General features: G+C 38.7%; 1 protein-coding gene across 2 annotated transcripts in view; it reads left to right on the top strand.

The window, feature by feature from the left end:
* The first annotated feature begins 1485 nt into the window (after window positions 1–1485).
* KCNJ6 (potassium inwardly rectifying channel subfamily J member 6) overlaps window positions 1486–8254 on the top strand; it is a 147991-nt gene continuing 141222 nt past the window's right edge. The window contains exon 1 of one of the 2 annotated variants that reach the window (XM_048495411.1): window positions 1486–1736. The gene's annotated coding sequence lies outside the window, so the exon portion shown is untranslated. Of the gene's footprint in view, window positions 1944–8254 lie in introns of both variants that reach the window. The other variant, XM_048495410.1, reaches the window with a different exon arrangement.

The raw sequence follows: 8254 nt of genomic DNA, 5'->3' as shown, positions 1-8254 counted from the left end.
AGTAGCTTACTGACTGCCTCCTTTCCCAGTGCTGTTGGTTTGAGGCAGTGGGTGAGCTACTATCCATTGTTGGTGGCACTGGCAGAGCTGAACAGCCCCCTCAATGCTTCCTAACAACACTGCAGGAGCTTCTCAACTTGGCTGATGCCTGGGCTATTTTAATTTCCCATGCTGCTCCTGTTTCATAGTACACAGCCATTCCCATAAGCTCTAGACAGGATGTGTCCGTTCTTCCTCATCTCTCCATGTGCAAATCCTAAAAGCACACTCACAGATGAATTAATGACTATAATTATTATACCCCCTTTCTTCAAGAAGCTCAGTGTGACCCACTGGGGGCACCCAGGAAACTTTCTAACTTGATACCAGAGGTCAGAATAGTCATAACAATGTACTATCACTATGTGCTCTCTGGCCATTCTCTGAGCCAGGACCTGCTTCTGATCTTGATTAAGTACTTCAGAGCACAAGCAAGAATGTGCAAAGTAGCAAAAAGCACACATATCCCTGCCCCAGATACTTTCCAGTTGTTAGAGAAAGCCAGCCATGGAGACGGCACCAGCCTGCATTGTCTGCCTCCAGGCTCCCCTCAAGCAACAGCTAAAGCTCTCTCAACACATTATATAGAACTGCCTTACTATATCAGCCTAGTTCAGCATTCTCTCTTCATCAGTGGCCAGACAAATGCCTCTAGGAAGGTCACTAGCAGGCTAGGATTGAGGTCATGACTCCCCCACCCTTCATCTGGTAATTAAAGGATGCCCTGCCACTGAAAATGGGGGTTCCTCCATTTTCATCCAGAGTGCTGAAACATGCACTGCATGCTGACAACACATATACACACATCCTGGGAAGACTCACATAGAGATGCTCAGCAAAGAAATGAAAGAGTTCGTCACAAATGGAATTTGATGCTTTTATGTGGTTTTAAAGCCAAACCTCTATGAAGGCTCTGCAAACCTTTGTTTGTATGAAAGCTCTGCAAACCTCCTAAAGTCCCCCTTGCTAACAGACGCTCTAAAGATGATTTGCATTTTTTTTTTGTTTTAAACATAATGCAACACAAACTCTCATCATACACTTCCTCCCATCCAAAGTGAATTGTGACTGCTGGTTCATCTCTTTCTTACCTTGTCTAAAATGTTATCATTTTATTTATCCAGAGGTGCCCCCAAAGTGATCCGTCCCTTCCCATTGCCTCTTTGCATTCCTGACACACAGAGAGACAAAAAGACTAGCTCCATCTTACTTGCCCAGATTGAGTAACGGCTTGACTTCAGCTCTGCAGAAAAATCTGTTTCTAGCACCACACGAAATGAAGTCGGTTGGTTGCACAGGCAGTAAAGTTTCCATTTAGCCTTATAAGCGTTAAAGCAAACAATCTCTCGTCCCCCTTTCCCGAGTTGTATTTCACTTTTTCACCACTAGATGGCAATGTGTGAAGTTTTATCTCCGTCTTGTTTTGCTCTGGCTCTTGACTGGAGAGGCAGGCAAACGCTCTCCTTAAATTGGGTAGAATACACTGAAACTGCGGGCTTTCATGACGTTTCGCTGAGCGGTCCTTCACTTTCCCCCCTGCCAGTGCTTTATTGTTCTTGCTCCGCTCTGATCTTTGATTTTTCTGGTGCTCAGTTTCTTCTGCATCCCACTGAACTCTGCCTAGCAAAACAGGCACCAGTCGCAACTCGAATAGTATACCTAGGTGACTTGTGGGGGAAACGAAGCTGGATCCAGAGGTGAGTGATAGCGTGGAGGATGGAAGATCCAGACAGCAGCCCTGGGTCACTGTAAAAGCTGGCCTTCGTTGTTGTTCTTTTTATTATTTTTTTGTTAAGCCCTGTGTTTGTTTTAATAACCTGTCCTGGTGTAAACGACCAGCCATCAAAATCCTGCTCGGTTCTGAAGAAAGAAATCATGATCGAGTGAAAACGTGCAACAAACAGGTATGGCAATGCAGCTCATGGTCGTGTGTATGCCTGCAACAGAGCCAGCTCTTGCCCCTCCCCCCTTTGCCATGGCACACTGAAGTATATCTGGTGGAAGTTGTGCTTTTTAAACCAAAGGATGCTAATTATGTAACAAAAAGTCTGGCTAATTGTATTTTCCTTCCACTAGCAAGTGAAAAGTAAAATGATTTTGCACGGGGGGGAGAGAGATTGCATGAAAGCCTTCAAATCAGCGATTCTTTCCCATTTATTTTTTCCCTCTGCTTGAAAAGATAGATATATTCTGATTGTTAAGCTCTGGATATGGAGTTCTGTTTACTGGAACGTGTGAGGGGAGGGAGGGAGAGAGAGAGGACTTCACTGGTGATTTCAGTCCACAAAGTGAGATGTGCATGAGAGGGGACATAATTAGACAGCAAAATGCTAGATTGCTCTAGCATCCTCAAAAGTTGTGATTTCTTTCCCATTCTCTGTCAAAGCCTCTATGCTAGACATGTGTGCCACTGACATTACAAGGTGGCTGTTTCACTTCCAAAAATATAACTAAAGAAGTTGTTTGGATAATTTTTAGTCTTTAATGAGAGCAGATGACTATGCTTATTTCTTTTATGGAGATAGAAAAGCAAATTTTGATCTAATTATGTAACTAATCAAGATGCATATATCCATATTTAAAACACTTTGGCAGAACAATGGTGTGTGCCAAATGAGACCCATCTGGTAATGTCCGGTAGAAAGAAGAGAATGTTCACATAAAGCCTGAACTGGGAAAACAAGGACTGAACATACTATCCTCATCTCAACTGAAGCCAGTCTCATTGATTTCCCTGGCATGGGATGGATCATTGAATTCATTCCTTAGCAGAGCAATTGGTTACAGTGTGAGGAAAATATTCAAGGAGCTAGAAATGTGTGGCACTGTGACGTAACTTCACACAATCATGCAGAGGCACCCATTTCCTTTTGGAGCCTTTCTGAGAGAAATAGTTCTGTGGTTTTCAGAGCAACTAGCTAGAGAAGTCTCCAGGCTAATGAAGTGATGCCTAATTTGTCTTGCTCCAAAGAACAGAGCTCACTATTCCCATGACGACCTAGAGAATATTAATTCCAATTCTACAGAACCTGGAGGAGGGGTCCTTCCCATTTCAGAGGGATGGATAATGGATGTTTTGACATCAGCAAGTGGAAGACAAAGTTCAGGGCTTGTGGATTATTTGTTGCAAGTAGGAACGAGCCAGTCACAGATGTTCTCTACTGCACTGTTTGTAATCTAGGAGTCAGCACCATGGACAGAGTATCGAAACATTGAATTCACCCAATTAAGCAATACAGAACTGAGGTGAATGCTGAAACTTTTCAAAGTCTCTGTGATTAATCTGTTAATATAAACATGAGTACTCACATGAAGTGGGTGGAGTGGTAACTTGTGACACAGATGTGGGTAAATAGTTTGCAAATAACTTGTTTTATGCCCAGAAACTCTATGGATTAGTCAGCTAAGGAAACCAATGGGAAGAGGACCAGAGTTGTTTGCAAAACAGTATTTCATATCTTGCTTGGTGTCTTATTTATTGAACTGTCCAAGCTCCTGGATAACATAGCTCACTGTATTCAGTGCTGTAACCTTCAAGAAATGAATAGCTCTGCCCCATTCAAGCAGAAAAAATGAGTAGTTTGAAACCAGTTGGTTACGTTCGTGATCACTTACAAACTGTAAAAACAATATTTTGCTTTAATTTAATAATGGAGATTGTGCAGTGAAGCTAATAATAGGACGACATTAGATTTACAAAATGGTAAGAATAGAAATACTATTCAAACCTTTATTCACTTCCTCAAGGGCTAGGCAGGTTTCCAGGGTTTTTTTCCCAATTAGGTCCCTATGGTTGTGGCATATTACACCATGCCACAGGCAAATATCTCAGACATCAAAACAAGTGACTGACAAGCCAGATCACAGAACTAAATATATTATAATGTATGCTGCAGAAAAAGTTTTTATTTTTAAAAAGTCAATGGGTTTTTTTGACAATAATATAAAAGCTTACAAAAGGTTATGTAGTGAGCAAGAAAGGGTTATGGGAGTCATTTAGTTCCATTTCTTTTGCATTCTAGCAAGTCATTTTAGTGGTACAGAAACAGTGAGTTTTGAAAGCTCAAATCTGTTTAGGCAGATGGTTCAAAAGCTCAAATCATTACCAAGTTTTATTTGTTGCCAGTTACACACATAATAACCCATGGAAGGTGGCCACAATGAAATTGTCATTGTTTCAGTAGTGCTTGAAACATACAAGGTTTGCCTAGTAGTAGTGCTTGTACCACATGCACACAATTTTCTTTTCAATTTGTACATTAAAAGCCAGACTGAGCTAATACACCTGTCCATTTTTTAAAATGGGGTTTTATCCAAGCTTTCTATTTAACATTCCTCAGAAAATTCTCAGAAAATTGATCAGAATTTTTTTTATTTTATATAGAATGAAACCTATCATTACAATCCAAGTAAGATTGAATTTAAAATCCTTTTGGGGTTATGTCCTATGACTCCAGTCTACAAACCATTCATTCTACCAATCTTGCTTTTAAAAGCATGGAAATCGGATTACTGTGCCTACAATTGCTGTAAAGGTCTATGGATAAACTATAAGGTCTGTTGGCATAGATTAAATGTTAAATTCCAACTACCAACAAACCAAGAATCATCTGCACTGGACATGGGACACACCATGTTCATAGGCCTTTGTACTATGAATTGTGAATAAGTTCCAAAGAGGTTTATTTTCAAGTACACATGCATAGAATCACACTGCACTGCTTATTTAACAAAGCTGTTTGGCAGCTACTTTCAAGAAATTACCAGAGGTGGCAGGTAAATATTAAATTTGGCAGCAGGAAAAAGGCAAATATACCAAGTGTGTTTTTGCATGCTCTGCCTGAAATATATAGCCATGTACACAACGATTGTTTCACACTGACATTGCTAGTTCTATTTCTTGCTATCATTATTTCTGTCTATTGTTAGAAATGCAAAGCACTCGAGAACAGAAAAGAAAACAAGAAAATAATAGGGTTCATTTAGGAAAGATATCTTTGGATGAGTCACTTATGTGCTGTTCCCTTTTTCTCCCCCCCCCCCCGCCCCACACACTCTTTCACAAACACACTTTCTTTTTCTGTGTCCATAATTCAGCAAAACAACAAGCTGTAAATAATTATGAACAATGGAGAAAGCAGAGCTGATGAACTGTAGATTTTTAGAGAACCAAACACTCAAAAGTGAACATGATTTACAATCATATATCTGTTTTTATAGTCCACTGGTGTGAAGTGTCTCATGGTGTATATCTTAACAGCTTTCTCAAGATTTGAAATTTGAAAGTGATCTGTTTCAAAATTTTAAACTTGAGAATAACAGACAGAAAAACATCCATATCAGATTGGCAATTATTCTTTAAAATCTCTAGAGGGGGTGGATTGGAAAATCTTCAAATGTTGACACGTCAGAGCTTGTGACCAGAATATATTATATACATTGATTACAAATCATTTTATCTGAAGAATTCATTTTTATCAGCTCATTGCATTTGGATAAAATGGTAGGGATTAAGTCAATGAAGAGAACAGCCTCCAGGTAGAAGAGAAATATAGAGAAGAATTCCCATATCATTTCACTGCATGGAAAATGTTTGACTTTCTGTGACTGCTTCTCGTTTGCTCATGAACTCTGCTTACAGTTACATTTTGAGACAATTTGAGCAATACTAGAATACTAGAAATTCTGCTTCTTCTTTTCTTAGGCCTTCATTCTACATTAGGAAGAGACCTAGAAAGGCAAGCTGAAAATTTGATTTCACTATGACAATATTGCACAATAGTGCCCCATGATCCTGAAAGAACATCTGATGAACAGTTGATTAAATCCTTGGATTGCACACAGTGGCACATGCATCAGTATAGTCCTAAGTTACAATGACATTGTATTTCATTGATTTAGTTTACTTTATTTCACTCATTTATTTATTTCCAGCAATCTAAAGATTGGTCTTCCACCCAAATATCTCACAGGACCAGATTTGCAGAAATGTTGCACAGTTCAGCTGAATCACTCCATGGCTCAGTCCCCTAAGATAGCATATATTTTTTATGCTAGAAGAGTCTATATATTCTGGGAAGCACCTGAAGCACCTTTTGAGTTGCATAGCTCAGAGTTCTTTGCCCTGCTTTTAACTCCAAAGAAAAGAGGTGACTTGGGACATCTACCACAGTCATAAATCTGTGTTTTCCCTCCACAAACTCCCTATGCTGTTCCCCACAAAATCATGAAGGGAAGAATAACACCATAGAATATCCAGAACAGTTTCTCCCCCACAATACTAAAATCTAATGCACAAACCTGTGTCACCCAACCCATAGGACTGGACAAGACCCATTTTAAAACACATATGGCTGGAATGTTTCATTATTTTTTTACAACACAATAACAGCTGGATCCTCAAAAGGTACTGGGGACGTGCAACTCCTGCCTATATATCACACATATTTGCAGGGAGGCACAGCATAATGCATTTGAATCAGGGAGAAAACAAGGTTTTTAGTTGCTAAAAAATGTTCTAAATATTGGTTTATGCGGCCCTCCCTCCAGATCAGAATTTGAAAATGGATGAAAGAACTGTTGAAAATATCAGCAACTAACCTGTTCAAAATATATAAAAGTGTTAATGAGCGAATATTCTCACATATCAAACAACATTATTCAAGAACAATTTAAATTTTGTTTCAGGAGAGAAAGAGAAATTGCTACAGCCATCCCAGCTCCAAACAAGACCATGAGTAGAATACACTGTGTTATTTTTAAAGAACATTTCCAATGAGTTCATTATTTAACTTGCCAAGATATGAATGGCTTTTTCCTCCTACCAATATTTAAACTTCTTGGAAAATGCACCTTACTGAATTATTATTTCAGTTGGGATTTTGTTAATAATTCCAAAGACAAAATAGGTTTATGAGTTAAAATTAAGTAAGAGAAGAAGGTTTCCAGCTATCTGTATTGTTAAAAAATGCCACAATTCTGTTTATAATTAAATATATTGTCTGTGGGATCCTTGAATAGGGGTCAAATGGTAGGGTGCATTATTAAAGTATCTCATTTTTTCCATTTATTATTTTCACATTTTTAATTTTAGGTATATAAAATGATAAGAAAAAATGTTAAAATTATTTTTGTTGATGTAAAAATAATGTAACCTTTTCTTTATAACTTACCAAGTACACAGTTTTAGAAATCTTTCTGCACAAATCATGCATAATTTCAGAAAACTAGAAGGAAGGTAGCATAAGGTTAATCTAGAAATTTGAAACCATCTTCTATTAAAACAAGAGACATAACTAGATAATCTGGTGATTTAATCCCTTTTGAAATTGAAAAGGAGACTTGTTTGGTACTGAGGGCTTTATTATTATTATTATTTTAAAAAAAGATGAAAACATAATAACAGACTGAAAAATACAAACAGGAATTCGAACATTAAATGAAAATATGTAAATGTTGATTATGTTGATTAAACTGAGGGTCCAAAAGTGTTATTGAGATACAGTTATTGTAGGGTAGGATGAAATCAAATTATAGCTATGAAGTTACACAATATATCTACTTGATGTTTACATTGTAAGGGATTCAAAAATTGCATCTTGCATTTGCCATCCCAAGTGCCACTTCAGGGTTCTGTCCCCTCACTTTGCTGTAAGTGTCGGCCAGGCCTCAAAGGCTGCTGCTTTGTTAATGCGTGTTCTGTATCTCAGCTCTTGGCCTCTGAATGTTCATTGTTAGGTGATAGCCAGCAGCAGATGGAAGTTTTGACCTCTGCTCCCAACCCTGCTTGTATCCTAATGCATCTGGTGGTTAGCCACTGTGGAAATGGGAATGCTGACCTAGACGGACCACTGATCTGATCTAGCAGGACTGTTTGTATGTTAGTTGGATGTAATTGTCTTTGATTGATACACCTGAACAGAGTTATGAGATCATTTTCACATTTTCACATGTAACATTTTGGTTTTTGAAGACATTGGTTTAGAACCAACCAGATTTTCTCTTTGGGTAAACAGAAGGAGAGGGTTCCCTTTGACTACCCAAAAGGCTGTGCTGAAGATCATGGGACAAAACTCATGTAGCATGGAGACTGTAGTAAGGAGGCAAATTAGGTAAGACAGAGAAAAGAAGCTGGTTGAATCCAATCCTATACATTTTAAATGCACTCCCAGTGGCGTAGCACCCATGGGATGGGGGGCACGACTCCCTGGGCGGA

Source organism: Sphaerodactylus townsendi, linkage group LG04 (assembly GCF_021028975.2).
Source record: "Sphaerodactylus townsendi isolate TG3544 linkage group LG04, MPM_Stown_v2.3, whole genome shotgun sequence".
NCBI classification, from domain to species: Eukaryota; Metazoa; Chordata; class Lepidosauria; order Squamata; family Sphaerodactylidae; genus Sphaerodactylus; species Sphaerodactylus townsendi.
This window is presented reverse-complemented; position numbering and strand designations above follow the sequence as displayed.